The 14,212-nt window shown below is 46.5% G+C and overlaps 1 protein-coding gene across 8 annotated transcripts in view; it reads right to left on the bottom strand.

Moving 5' to 3' along the window:
* Positions 1 to 14,212, bottom strand: part of LITAF (lipopolysaccharide induced TNF factor) — an 81,115-nt gene that overhangs the window by 29,714 nt on the left and 37,189 nt on the right. Inside the window, exon 1 of one of the 8 annotated variants that reach the window (XM_003916546.3) lies at positions 8,555 to 8,652. The exons of 1 other annotated variant lie outside the window; for it this stretch is intronic. The gene's annotated coding sequence lies outside the window, so the exon portion shown is untranslated. Of the gene's footprint in view, positions 1 to 4,310; positions 4,334 to 4,783; positions 5,558 to 6,731; positions 7,294 to 7,467; positions 7,574 to 7,732; positions 7,811 to 7,920; positions 8,143 to 8,554; positions 8,653 to 14,212 lie in introns of those variants that run through there. 6 more of the 8 variants (XM_031658468.1, XM_031658467.1, XM_003916544.3 and 3 more) reach the window with 6 other exon arrangements.

Genomic DNA, 14,212 nt, shown 5'->3' with positions numbered 1-14,212 from the left:
GGATCATCTGAGGTCAGGAGTTCAAGACCAGCCTGGCCAACATGGGGATAAATAAATAAAATATATATTTATTTTGATAAATAATATATCAATGATTGATAAAATATATCAATGCAATGTGGTACCCTAGGGTTAGGACCCTGGCCCAGAAAAAAGGACATCCGTGGGAGAACCGGGAAGTCCAAATAAAGTCTGGAGTTTGGTGAACAGTAACATACCCACCACATCAGTTTCTTAGTTTGACAAATATACTGTGTGATGTAAGATGTTAACAATGGAGAGAACCAGGAACTGGGTGAGGAACTCCCTATACTAACTTCACAACTTTCTTGCAAATCAAAAATTATGCCAAAATTGAAAGTTTATTTAAATACCTTCAGGGATTACACTTATAAATGAGCCAAATAGGTGTTGGGGCTCAGGACACACCACCCCAAAATGACTGTAGGAGACTGGAATATGTCACCTCAGGATCTATTTCTTTGGCATATTTCGAGCTGATTACTCTTAGAAACTGCAGACACAGGAGTAGCTCTGAAAAGCTGTCCTTTGATATAATAAATTGAAATCTACAGGTTGAGTATCCCAAATATGAAAATCCAAAATCTGAAACATTTTGAATACAGACATGATGCTCAAAGGAAATGCTCATTGGAGCATTCTGGATTTTGGATTTTTGGATTAGAGATGCCGAACCAGTAAGTAGAATGCAATATTTCAAAATGTGAAAAAAATCCAAAATCCGAAACACTTCCAGTCCCAGGCATTTCAGAGAAAAGATACTTGATCTGTGTAACTAAAGTGACTATCATAGGACCCTCATTAACCAGGGGAAATCTTCTCTTTTTTTTTTTTTTTTGAGACAGAGTCTCATTCTGTGGCCCAGGCTGGAGGGCAGTGGTGTCATCTCAGCTCACTGCAACCTCCGCCTCCCAGGTTCAAGCGATTCTCCTGCCTCAGCCCCCTGAGTAGCCAGGATTACAGATGCCTGCCACCACATCTGACTAATTTTTATATTTTTAGTTGAGATGGGGTTTCACCATTTTGATCAGGCCAGTCTCGAACTCCTGACCTCGTGATCCACCCACCTCGGCCTCCCAAAGTGCTGAGATTATAGGCATGAGCCACCAGGCCCAGCTGGAAGATCTTAACTTAGGAGAGGAGATTGAAGGTCGACACCTGGTCACAAGCTATCACCTGTTCTTCTGAGGGCTACTCTGAGACAACTTTCATCATTCAAGAGACTTTTTATCTGCATAACAAGGCAACCTTTGTTCACTATACATTTCCTCCCCTCACCCTTCTGTAACCTAGCACTACCTCCCTCCAGGAACCCCAAGCCCCTATTCCTTTTTCTTTTTTATTTGGAGACAGGGTCTTGGTCTGTCACCCAGGCTGTAGTACAGTGGTGCTATCTCAGCTCACTGCAATCTCAATCTCCCAGGTTCAAGCTATCCTCTTGCCTCAGCCTCCAGAGTGGCAGGGACCACAGGCATGAGCCACCATGCCAGGCTAACTTTTGTATTTTCTGTAGAGACAGGGCTTTGCCATGTTGCCCAGGCTGGTCTGGATCTCCTGGGCTCAAGAGATCCGCCTGCCTTGTCCTCCCAGAGTGCTGGGATTACAGGCATGAGCCACCATGCCCAGCCCCTTATTCCTTTTTTGTAGCTCAGGCACACTATATAAATGTCCATCATCTGACCTTGCTTTGAGTTTCACTTTCTGTGGGACTCCCACATTTACACATGGAAAAATGTGTATGTATTTTTGTCTGTTAATCTATCAATCATCGGTTTATTTCATAGACTCAATTATGGTACCTTCAGAAGGCACAAAAAAAGTCTTCCCTCTCCCCTACATAGGCCAAGAGTAAGAAAAACTATAAGGTGAAATGAAATAGGCAGGTCTTACCCCAAAGCACTCAAGTTCAATTTAAAAAAAACAACATTTGAGTGCTTTGGGGTGAGGCTCATGCCTGTGATGGCAATACTTTGAGAGGCCAAGATGGATCGATCACTTGACTCCAACAGTTTGAGACCAGCCTGGGCAACATGGCGAAACCCTGTCTCTCTACAAAAAAAAAAAAAAAAAAAAAAACCACTAAAATTAGTGTGGTGGCTGAGGTGGAAGGATGGCTTGAGCCCGGGAGGGAGGCTGAGGCTGCATGGAGCTGTGGTCACGCCACTGTACTCCAGCCTGGGCAATAGAGCAAGGCCCTATCTCAAAAAACATATAAATAAATGAAGTATATTTTGGTTAAATGCCAAAGATTAAGTGGGGGGAAAAGGAGAGTTTCTGATACTTCTAACTAATGAGGTGAAAAATAAAAAATAAAATAAAATAAAAAGATACTTAGAATTTCAGCAAAAGAACAGGTTTCGAAGGAACCTCCCAAACTCAGTCCAGCTGAATGCATATTTACGCCTGTCCACAAGTCTGCACTCCCCTCAAAAGGTATTTCACAACTTCCACAAAGGAAGGACAACAAAATCGAGTTCACAGAAGTAGAGAAAAGAACTGTGGTTACTGGAGGTTACAAAGGGGAGGGGAAGAGAGGCTAGAGGGAGGTTGGTTAACAGGTACAAAGTTACAGTTCAATGGGAGAAAAAAGTTCTACTGTTCTGTAAACTGTAGGGTGAATATGGCTAACAATGATTCCGTCTACATTTTCAAATAGCTAGCAGACTTCTGAATGTTCACAACACAAAGAAACCATAAGTGTTTGAGGTGACGATCATGCCAATTACCCGTTGATCAATTACACACTGGAGACATGTATGACAATATCACTCTTTATCCCATAAATGTGTATGATTATTATGTGTCAGCTAAAAATAAAAGAGAAAATGGTCAATGGCTTTTTAAAGGGTTTGAAAATAAGAGCAAGATACAGTGAAATATCTATTTTACTCACAACGGAAAAAAAAAAAAAAAACCTCCCCACAAAGCTTTAGCCACATGTGGGTGGTAAACTCTTCTAAAAATATATCCTCAAGTTGTGTATAGAACTGTTTTCTACATTTGGGTATCAGATCAACACATAAAAGGGCAAGGCCTTCAGAAAGATGCAGCGGCTTTTTAACCACCAACTTAATCCTCAAAGATCGATTCTTCCGGGAAGAAAAAGGAGAAATATTCAATTCTACTCTCGTCCCCACCTCCCAGCCCCCAGAAAAGAAACACTAAGCTAGGTCCCTGAATATGTATATCGCAGAAATGACCCCAGAATAAAAAAGGGATTCCTTGGGCAAAAGAAGGGCACTCACATGCAAATTGTCAGGTCTCCTAAGAAAATAGCCTAGTTTGTAAACAAGATAGAGTACCAGCTGCGAGGGTCAAAAAGGTCTGGTCTTTTAGGGTCTCTGGAGAAAAAACGTTATTTCCAATAATGTGAGCACAGTGGATCCTGACTATAATCAACCCTCCCAAATTGTATACTTATTACATTGAATATTGCTTAAAATTCTTAAACTAAGGACTGTCGCTTGGCAGGTTTTAAACTACGATTCTGCAACATGGTTTTTGTTGTCATGGAATTTAACCTGCCTGTCATTCCTGAAAATGTTCAAGGTGAATGGTACGTCTTAAGCCATAAATGGTTAAGCAGGAAGGATTTAGACAAAAGGGGAAACCCGGACCTCCAGCTCTCTTTGGGAAAGGAAGCGAGAAATTGGCCTTCGGTTACTTGATCCCAAACAAATTCTAATTTCAGTAGACCTCAGTTAAAAGTACAGAAGCTCAGAGTGAAATATTTCAGAGAAATGTGTGCCAATTCCATCTTCTGAGTTCAGGCGGTTTCTGCAGGGCGGTATGTCCCTCAAGTCAAAGATAAAGTTACCACAATCTTAAAGCCAGGTTCAAGCATGGCATAACGACAAATCATAGTGATTTGTGGAATGGAAAATGCTTCCATCAGGGAGCTGGGCTGCTCCCCCACAATCAGAGTGGGCAATTTTCCTCTGGATTCTGGGTGAAACCACATGCCCAGTTTCCACATGAATGATGGGTTTTCACCAAACAGTGCAATGAGATCATTAATAAGATTGAAACTGCATTAGGATACAAAATTGTACGAACCCTGATTATGATTTCATAGAAAACAGGCACAAAGACAAAAGACAGAAGCCGCCCGATAAGGACAGCCAGTGGTAGTTGTTTCATTCTGACTATGAGATTATGCCTTTCTTCTTTATCTTCCATACTTTCTTTAATTTTTTTTAATAAAAAATTTCAAACTATCAGTACATCATTTAGGAATAACCTCATAAATTCAAGATTAAGGCAAGTCATCATTAAGCTCTTAAACTTACCTGAGGCACACTGTCAATTATTTCTAAGTCTCCATGAGCTAAATAGCTTAAATTCTCCAACATTATTTTCTCTGAAGCCTCCACCTTTGGATCCTGGTATATAAACTCCTACCTACTACAAGGTGAGCAGAGAATTACCATCACACAGACAGCCTCCAGAATGGTTCCTTTCTTGTGTCCATGCCTTAAGCTCTATGAAATTACACAATTCTTCTACTGAAATAACCTGCAGCCAAGGGACAACTTCATTAGCTACAAAGCCATTGTCACCAGTGTCCAGAGAGTAAATCAACACAGGCTCAAACAAGATGAAATTATGAGGACCCTGGAAAATGCCACTTGACCTCAAATAACAATTCTTAGGCAAGTAAACATTAATCAAGTTCAGAACAGACCATGGGTGGCCAAACGCGCCCAGGAGATGTCAAAAATGTGTGTGCTAAAGAAACACAGAACTAAGGAAGTATATTTACCTGATAGACCGCCTCACCCACGGGGCTATTTTCACTGCCATAAAAGCGAAAACAAATAGAGGACAAGTCACAGTGCCAAGAATCCAGGACTTCCTCTTGCAGATCCTCTTTTTTCCACCCTCACTGTAGCTCTGGGGAAATTCCTCTTCAGTGGGAGAAGTTTAAGTCACAAAACGGCACCAGTCCATTCTCAGAGTGCTATTACACACCTCTGAGCAGTAAGGATGGGTAATGTCAGCAAAACATGCACTGTTTATTTTCTTGAAAATTCACTTAGGCTGGAAACGCCTTCCAGCTCTTTCCTCTCAGTGGATTTTCCATTTACTGTCTTCAACCACCTGGGCTTGGCTGTACCTCCTCCACAGCTCTGCTGAGACCCTCCTGTTTGTTTGAACTATGTCCACACGTTCCTTCTGCCACATGTGCTCAGGCCTCAGTTTTTCCATGAAACTTTCTCTAACTCAGCTGCCTCCTTTCCACTGCTCTCAAGCCCTTTCCGGAGTTACAAGGGCGTTAGCAAGCACCAACTTTTTCGCCTGTGTGTACTTCTACTTTCTACCCGTTGTGTAAACCCCTCAGGACCAGGAGCCATTCTTTTGCATCCTTTACATGGCAAGGGTAGCGCTTTATTTCTCAACAGCCAGCCCATAAAAGGAACAGAAGGAACAAAAGGAAATGGATTCACCAAAGACAGTGAATTACACTTCAATGTAGTATTTTAGAGACTTAAGAAATTGACCAGGTGAGGTAGCTCACACCTGTAATCCCAGCATTTTGGGAGGCCGAGGCAGGTGGATCACTAGAGGTCAGAAGTTTGAAACCAGCCTAGCCAACATGGCAAAACCCTGTCTCTACTAAAAATGCAAAAATTACTTAAGCGTGGTGGCACCCAACTGTCATCCCAGCTACTTGGGGGCTGAGAAACGAGAATTGCTTGAACCCGGGTGGGGGGTTGAGGGGTGTGGGAAGGGTTAGAGGTTGCAGTGAGCCGAGATCGCACCACTGCACTCCAGCCTGGGCGACAGAGTGAGACTCTGACTCAGGAAAAAAAAAAAAGGAAAGAAATTGATCCTACGTCTTAGATCAATCACCCAGTCACTTAATCTTTGACAACATTACAAGACACTTTCTCAAATGTGAATAAATGCATCTATTATTCATGCCTTAAAGTAACAGGAAAGAGGAAGATAGGCCTCCCTCATGGTAGATTACAATTAAATGTTTCTTAGAGAGTTTGGTGCACATTTAGTTCCCAGAGCAAGGGCTGGTGGAGAAGAAAGCCAAGTGCAACATGGGTGTTACTCAGTGCCAGGTAAAGCAAGTCACAGGCCATCTAGATCCTGCTCCAACTGATAAAACCAAAACACTGGTGGAATTCCAGATACCAGCTTGCACTTCTCTCTGCATCTGGGTTCGTCCTAAATAGGAAGTCCTAAAGAGTCACTCTGAGAAGGCAGGGGGTGAGAGGGCAGATGAGGCAGCCAAGCACACATTAAGGCAAATCACGGCTTTCCTAAAGAGGACCCCAACCTGGGCTTCAGGCAGTCTTTGAACCAGCACCAGTGCACCAGGCCAAGGGGAGGAAGGTATCCTCTTTGGGAAGACTGGTAGGAGCTCGGAAGGCCCGGTGGCTTCCAGAAACTAGATTTCACAGTGACCACTGCTCTGTCCAACAGTCAGTGACATCAGCTGCACCGTCGGGAAGTAGAAAACCAGTGAAGGTCCAACTAGCCTGGTCCCTGAAGCATGACTGGCCCTTCCAGAACACACACCTTTCCCCTGTCACCTCCTCTCCCTGACCCTGAAGAGCTTCGGGCACACCACCAACTGACCACCTAGATCCACAGTGACCTGCAAACCAGAGCGGGGAGGGTATTTGCCTAGCTTGGCAGGGAGGGGTGAGGTCCACTTCTGCCACCAGTTACCAGCTGGTCCCACCAGCACCTACCCGGCACCAGCGGTGGACGGTGAGCGGCGTCTGGGCCCAGAGCTGGGTGCCATCAGCAGTGAGAGGACCTCTGCGCTCGCGGGGTGCCCACCTTACCCCGTGGGGAGGGGTCAGGCCTAGGGGCCACGGCCCACTTCGCTGATTTTCACCTCCCCAGGGTCTCCCAGGGCCCTCGGGTGTCCGTCCCGGATCTTGTGCGAACTCGCGGGGGCAAGCGGAGAAACGCGGGTACCCGCGCCCCTAGAAGCCAAATGTATGCAAACAGCATTCCGGAATTCGTTGGGGCTTTTTTTGTTTGTTTTGGTTTTGTTTCTGAACCCCCGGGGAATATTTCTGGAAGTCTCAACCTGAGTCACTAGAGCGAATCGCGCCTTTTTCTAAAAAGCCCAGGGGCCGTCCTCTCCCCGTAGGGGGTCGCGGCGGGCATCGAGGGCCGCTAGTTCGGGTGGGGGCCGGACGACCCCGCCACACGCGATCGGGCCACTCCGGGGCGCAGGAAATGAGCCCAACCGCAGACGCGGCCGGGACCAGGGCTGGGAGGCCGGACCCCGCCCCGGCCCGGCCCCTACGCCCTCCGCTGTGCCTCGATGCCCGCAACCCGCCCGGCGCCCCCCGGCCTCCCGGGAGCCCCCAGCCAAGGGCTCGGTGCACTGGGCGCCCAGCAGGTGCTGGCGCCACGGGCCCTCCGCTCTCCCCCGCTGCCCCCCGAGCCCCGGCGTCCCCGCGCAGCACTCACCGCCGCCCGCGCCGCCTGTCGAGCCGGGAGGTCTGAGCTGGCCGCGCGGGCGCCCCGGGAAAAGGGCCGGGCGGCGGGGACGGGGGCGGGGGCTGGACCCGCCGGGGCGGAGCGCGGCCAGCTCGGGCTTCCGGCTTCTCCCGCCCCCGCGGCCCGCACCTGGGCCCCAGACTAGACCACCGCCCGTTCCCCGCCTCACTCCGATCGCCCCCAGGCTTCACCCCACACCCCGCTCCCTCGCCACCCCAGAGCCCCCCAGGCTTACCCCTGAGACGCCTCGCGCGGACCTGGTGTCTGCCCGACTCTCCGATCCTCCCCCTGCCTCCCGGTGCCAGCACCCCCCACCCCGCCCCCGACAGCCTGACCCTCCCTCCGGATTTGCCGCTCGCAGCTCTCCCCACTTCCCTCTCTCCCCACGCCGCTCCACCACTTCCAGGCGGCGGGACCACCAACCTCGACCCCGGACCCGCGCTGGGGCGCTCCCAGCCCTCTGGAGGACGGCCCTTCTCTTCCTGTAACTCTACAGACGCGTCCGGACTGACCAAGACACTCTGTGCCTTCGGGCAAGTTACCCACCCTCTCTGAGCTCGGCTTCCCGTCTGCAAAATGGGCACAATAGCAGTCCTGTCTCCTAAGACCGACTGGGAGTTAACTGGGAAGATGGGGGTAAAGTTTTTAGCACGGGATAGGTATTAGGTAAGGCTTATCAGCTGTTTCTCCGCTTTGTGCGCCCAGGGTGGCCCGTGCCCCCAGGTAGGCCTTTCTCACTGAAAGAAAGCTCTGGAAATCAGTAGCTCCTGTTTCCACATCTGCCCCTAAATGGGTGCCATCTCCCCGTCTGCTTGGAGCCCCATCGGCCGGCTGCAGTGATCACAGCAGCAGCCTGGATCCAGCAGGCTCTCTGGGAAATCATTAGAGGGAATTAAGAAACGTGCCTGGCTTTGAGAATACACAGAGCCAGGAGATGGGCAGAACCCTGATGTGGCCATCCACAGACAAACGCCATTTGGACAGGGAGCTTCCGAGCCCCATGCTGGCAAAGACCTGAATTTTAGAACCCACCGGTGCCCAAATCCCATGCCTTTACCTGAGGTCCTAAAGATAGGGAGGCCCAGATAGGGAGTATGGCTTGTCCCGGGTCCCTCAGCAAAGTGTCCCCAGCCCCAAGTTCTTGCCACCTTGTGCCATGTCCACTGACGGGCCACCCTCAGCTGTGGATGAGTTACCTCCCTCCCTCCCTCCCTCCCTTCCTTCCTTCTTTCTTTCCTCCCTCCCTGCCTCCCTCCCTCCCACCCTTCCTTCCTTCCTTCCTTCCTTCCTTCCTCCCTCCCTCCCTTCTTCCTTCCTTCCCTCCCTCCCTCCCTTCCTCCCTCCCTCCCTCCCTTCCTTCCTTCCTTCCTTCCTTCCTTCCTTCCTTCCTTCCTTCCTGTAAAAGCAGTGGTGAGCCTGAGTTTTCTTCTGTCCTTTACTGAATACTACCACATCTTCATTTGTTTTTCTTTCCCCAACTGCTGAGCAGCAACAGGAGCCAACTTTGTGTTTTTATGCATCCTAAACACTTACCACGGCTGTGAGCTTGCAATTATTTATGGGCAGAGCTATAAGACTGTAACTCTTTTCTTTGATCCCCAAAAAACCACAGAGATTGAATTTCCAACCCAAGGCTTCCAACCAGGGGATAAAAGTAAACTGGGCCACATGAGCATCTCGATAGACAGAAAAAGCATTTGAAGAAATCCAATAATGCTTTCATGATTAAAAAAAAAAAAAACAAAAACTCAAACTAGAAATAGACGGGAACTTCCTCAACTTTAGGGCTTCTGTGAAAATCCCACAGCTAATGACACACTTAATGGTAAAAGACTGGATGTTTTCCCCCTAAGAACAGGAACAAGCCAAAGTACCCACTCTGGCCACTTCTGTCCAACATTATCCTGGCGGTTCTGGCCATTGCCATTAGGCAAGAAAAATAAAAGCATCCAGATTGAAAAGGATAAAGTAAAGCTATCTCTACTCACAGATGATATCATCCTGTATGTAAAAACACTAAAGAATGTACAAAATACCTATTAGAGCTAATAAACCAGTTCAGCAAGGTTGTGGGATTTAAAATCAACATACGAAAATCAGTTACTTTTTTTTTTTTTTTTTTTTTGAGACAGGGTCTCTGTCACCCAGGCTGAAGTACAGTGGCTCGATCACAGCTCACTGCAGCCTTGACCTCCTGAGCTCAGGCGATCCTCCCACCTCAGCCTCCTCAGTAGCTGGGACTACAGGCATATGCCACTGTGCTCAGCTAATTTTTTTGTAGTTTTTTGTAGAGACGGGGTTTTGCTATGTTGCCCAGACTGGTCTCAAACTCCTGGGCTCAAGCCATCCACCTGCCTGGGCCTCCCAAAGTGCTGGGATTACAGGTATGAGGCACCATGCCCAGCCAGTTGCATTTCTGTATACTAGCAATGAGCAATCCAAAAATGAAATTAAGAAAATTGTTCCATTTACAATAGCTTCAAAAGGATAGAAGCTGGGTATGGTGGCACACACCTGTAGTCCCGGCTACTCAAGAGGCTGAGGCGGAAGGATCCCCTTGAGCATGAGAGTTTGAATCCAGCCTGGGTAACATAGCAAGACCCCATCTCTAAAAAAAAAAAAAAGAAGAAGAAGAGAGAGAGAGAGAGAGAAGACAATGTAATACTTAGGAAAACGTTTAACTAAGGAAGTTCAAGACCTATACACTGAAAACTATAAAACATTGCTGAAAGAAATTAAAGAAAACCTAAATAAATGGAAAGACATTCACGGACCAGAAGATTTAATATTGTTAAAGTGGTATATCAGTCAGAAATCTTTCAAAGAAAGAGAGAGGAGATATACACATATACAGATGGTACCAGACTTAACGATGGTTCAATTACGATTTTTTAACTTTATGATGCTGATACACATTCAGAAGAAACTGTACTTCAAGTACCCTTACAAGCATTCTGTTATTAACTTTTAGTATAGTACTCAGTAAATTACATGAGATATTCAATACTTTTTGATAAACCAGGCTTTGTGTTAGATGTTATTGCCCAACTGTAGGCTATGTAAGTTGTTCTGAGTACGTTCAAGGTAGGCTAGGCTAAACTTTGATGTTCAGTACGTTAGGTATATTAAATGCTTTTTTTGTGTGTTTTTTTGTTTGTTTGTTTGTTTGTTTGTTTGTTTTTTTGAGACAAAGTTTCACTTTGTTGCCCAGCCTGGAGTGCAGTGGCTCACTGCAACCTCCGCCTCCTGGGTTCAAGTGATTCTCATGCCTCAGCCTCCTGAATAGCTGGGATTACAGGCATGCACCACCATGCCTGACTAATTTTTGTATTTTTAGTAGAGACGGACTTTCACCATGTTGGCCAGCCTGGTCTCAAACTCCTGGCCTCAAGTGACCCACCTGCCTTGACCTCCCAAAGTGCTGGGATTACAGGCATGAACCACCATGCCCAGTCTAAATGCGTTTTCAACTTACAATATTCTAAACCTACAATGGGATTTATCAGGACATACGCCTGTCATAAATTGAGGAGAATCTATCTATCTGTAGAGAGTGAGAGACAGAGGCAGAGATACAGAGAGAGATTTCAAGGAACTGGCTTACACAATTGTGGGTGCTGGCAAGATCAAAATCTGTAGGGCAGGCTGGCAGGCTGGGAACTCTTGGGCAGGAACTAAAGCTTCACCCGTTGGTGGGAGTGCTTTCTTTTTTCTTTTAGACAGGGTCTCATTCTGTCATCCAGGCTGAAATGCAGTGGCAGTATTATAGCTCGCTCTTGCCTTGACCTCCTGAGCTCAAGTGATCCTCCCACCTTAGCCTCCCAAGTGGCTGAGACCACAGGCATGCACCACCACTCCTGGCTAATTTTTTTTTTTTCCTTTAGAGATGAAGTCTCACTATGTCTCCCAGGTGGTCTTGAACTCCTGGGCTCAAGTGATTCTCCCACCTCGGCCTCCCAAAGTAATGGGGTTACAGGCATGAGGCACCCTGCCTGCCACAATTTTGCTATTAATGCCTTTCAACTGATTGAATTAGGATCATCTGGATTTCCAAGGATGGTCTCCTTTACTTCAAGTCAACTAAAATTAACCACATCTGAAAAATACTTTTACAGCAACTTCTAGATTGGTGTTTAGTTGAATAACTGGGTACTATAGGCTAGCTAAGTTGATGTGTAAAAGTAATGATCACAAATGGCAATACTTCCCAAAGTGATGTACATGTGCATTGTAATCTCTGTTTTTGTTGTTGTTGTTGTTGTTTTTGAGATGGAGTCTCGTTCTGTCGCCCAGGCTGGAGTGCAATGGTACGATATTGGCTCACTGCAACCTCTGCCTCCTGGGTTCAAGCGATTCTCCTGCCTCAGCCTCTGGAGTAGCTGGGACTACGGGTGTGCACCACCAAGCCTGGCTAATTTTTGTATTTTTAATAGAGACAGAGTTTCATCATGTTGGCCAGGCTGGTCTCGAACTCCTGGACTCAAGTGATCTGCCAGCCTCGGCCTCCCAAAGTGCTGGGATTTCAAGTGTGAGCCACTGTGCCTGGCCCGGGTCCAATGTAATCTCTATCAAAATTCCAGCTGGCTTTTTTGGCAAAAATAGACAAGTGGATCCTAAAATTAATATGGAATTGCAAGGGATTTCAAATAGCCAAAACAATCTTGAAAAAGAACAAAGTTGGAGGACCCACTGTTTCTGTTTGTTTACAGTTTGTTTTTGAGACAGAGTCTTACTCTGTTACCCATTCTGTGGTGTAGTAGTGCCATCATAGCTCACTGCAGCCTCAAACTCCTGGGCTCAAGCGATCCCTCTCACCTCAGCCTCCAGAGTAGCTGGGACTACAGGAGTGCACCACCATGCCTCACTTTTAAATTTTTTGTATAGATGTGGTCTCACTATGTTGCCCAGGCTGGTATTGAACTCCTGGGCTCAAGTGATCCTCCCACCTCCACCTCCCAAAGTGCTGGGATTACAGGCATGAACCACTGCACCTGGCCCACACGTTCTGATTTTAAAACTTACTACAAAGCTACAGTAATCAAAGTATGTGGTTCTGGCATAAGAATAGACATATAAATCAATGAAATAAAATTGAGAGTCTACATATAAACTATACATCTATGGTCAATGAGTGCCAAGACCATTCAATGGAGAAAGAGTCTTTTTTTTTTTTTTTTTTTTTTTTTTTGAGACAGAGTCTCTCTGCATCACCCAGGTTGGAGTGCAGTGGTGTGATCTTGGCTCACTGCAACATTCACTTCCCAAGTTCAAGCAATTCTCCTGCCTCAGCCTCCCAGGTAGCTGGAATTACAGGCATGCACCACCACAGGCTGGTGTCAAACTCCTGACCTCAAGCAATCTGCCCACCTTGGCCTCCAAAAGTGCTGAGATTACAGGCATGAGCCACTATGCCCAGCCAAGAGTCTTTTTGACAAGTGGTGCTGGGACAACTGGATATCCACATGCAAAAGAATGAAGTTAGAATCCCTACCTCACATCATATACAAAGGTTGAATCATTCAACTCTTAGAAGGAAACAATAGCGTAAATCTTCATGACCTTGGATCTGACAATGGTTTTATAAATATGAAAACAAATGCACAAGCAATAAAATAAAAAATAAATAAATTGGACTTCATCAGAATGGAAAACTTTTGTGCACCCAAGGACACTATCAGGAAGTAAGAAGACAACCCACAGAAGAGGAGAAAATGTTTGCAAATCATATATCTGATAAGGGTCTAATATCTAGATTATATAAAGAACTTTTACAACTCAGCAAAAAAAAAAACAAACAAAACAAATTGGCACTGAGGCCGGGTACGGTGGCTCACGACTATACTCCCAGTACTTTTGGAGGCTGAGGCAGGCGGCTCACAGGAGGTCAGGAGTTCGAGACCAGCCTGACCAACATGGTGAAACCCCGTCTCTGCTAAAAATACAAAAATTAGCCAGGCATGATGGTGGGCACCTGTGGTCCCACCTACTTGGGAGGTGAGGTGGGAGGATCACCTGAACCTGGGAAGTCAACACTGCAGTGAGCAGAGATCATGTCACTACACTCCAGCCTGGATGACAGAGCCAGACCCTGTCTCAAAAGAAAAAAAAAAAAAAAAAAAGGCAAAAGACTTGAATAGACGTTTCGCCAAAGAAAATATACAAATGGCCAAGAAACACATGAAAAGATGTTCAACACCAATAGTCAGCAAGGAAATACAAATCAAAACCACAATGAGATACCTCTTTATACTCATTATGATAGCTACAAAAAAAAAGTTTTGGACCGAGCACGGTGGCTCATGCCTGTAATCCCAACACTTTGGGAGACCGAGGTTGGCAGATCACTTGAGGTCAGGAGTTTGAGACCATCCTGGCCAATATGGTGAAACCCCATCTCTACTAAAAATACAAAAATTAGGCTGGGTGTGGTGGCTCACGCCTGTAATCCCAGCACTTTGGGAGGCCAAGGCAGGTGGATCATGAGGTCAGGAGATCGAGACCATCCTGGCTAACATGGTGAAACCCCGTCTCTACTAAAAATACAAAAAATTGGCCAGGTGTGGTGGCGGGCACCTGTAGTCCCAGCTACTCAGGAGGCTGAGGCAGGAGAATGGCGTGAACCCGGGAGGCGGATCTTGCAGTGAGCCAAGATCGCACCACTGCACTGTAGCCTGGGCAACAGAGAGAAACTCTGTCTCAAAAAAAATAAATAAAT

Source organism: Papio anubis, chromosome 18 (genome assembly GCF_008728515.1).
Source record: "Papio anubis isolate 15944 chromosome 18, Panubis1.0, whole genome shotgun sequence".
In the NCBI taxonomy this organism is placed as follows: Eukaryota; Metazoa; Chordata; class Mammalia; order Primates; family Cercopithecidae; genus Papio; species Papio anubis.
The sequence above is the reverse complement of the archived record's forward strand: the minus strand, read 5'-3'. Positions and strand labels throughout refer to the sequence as shown.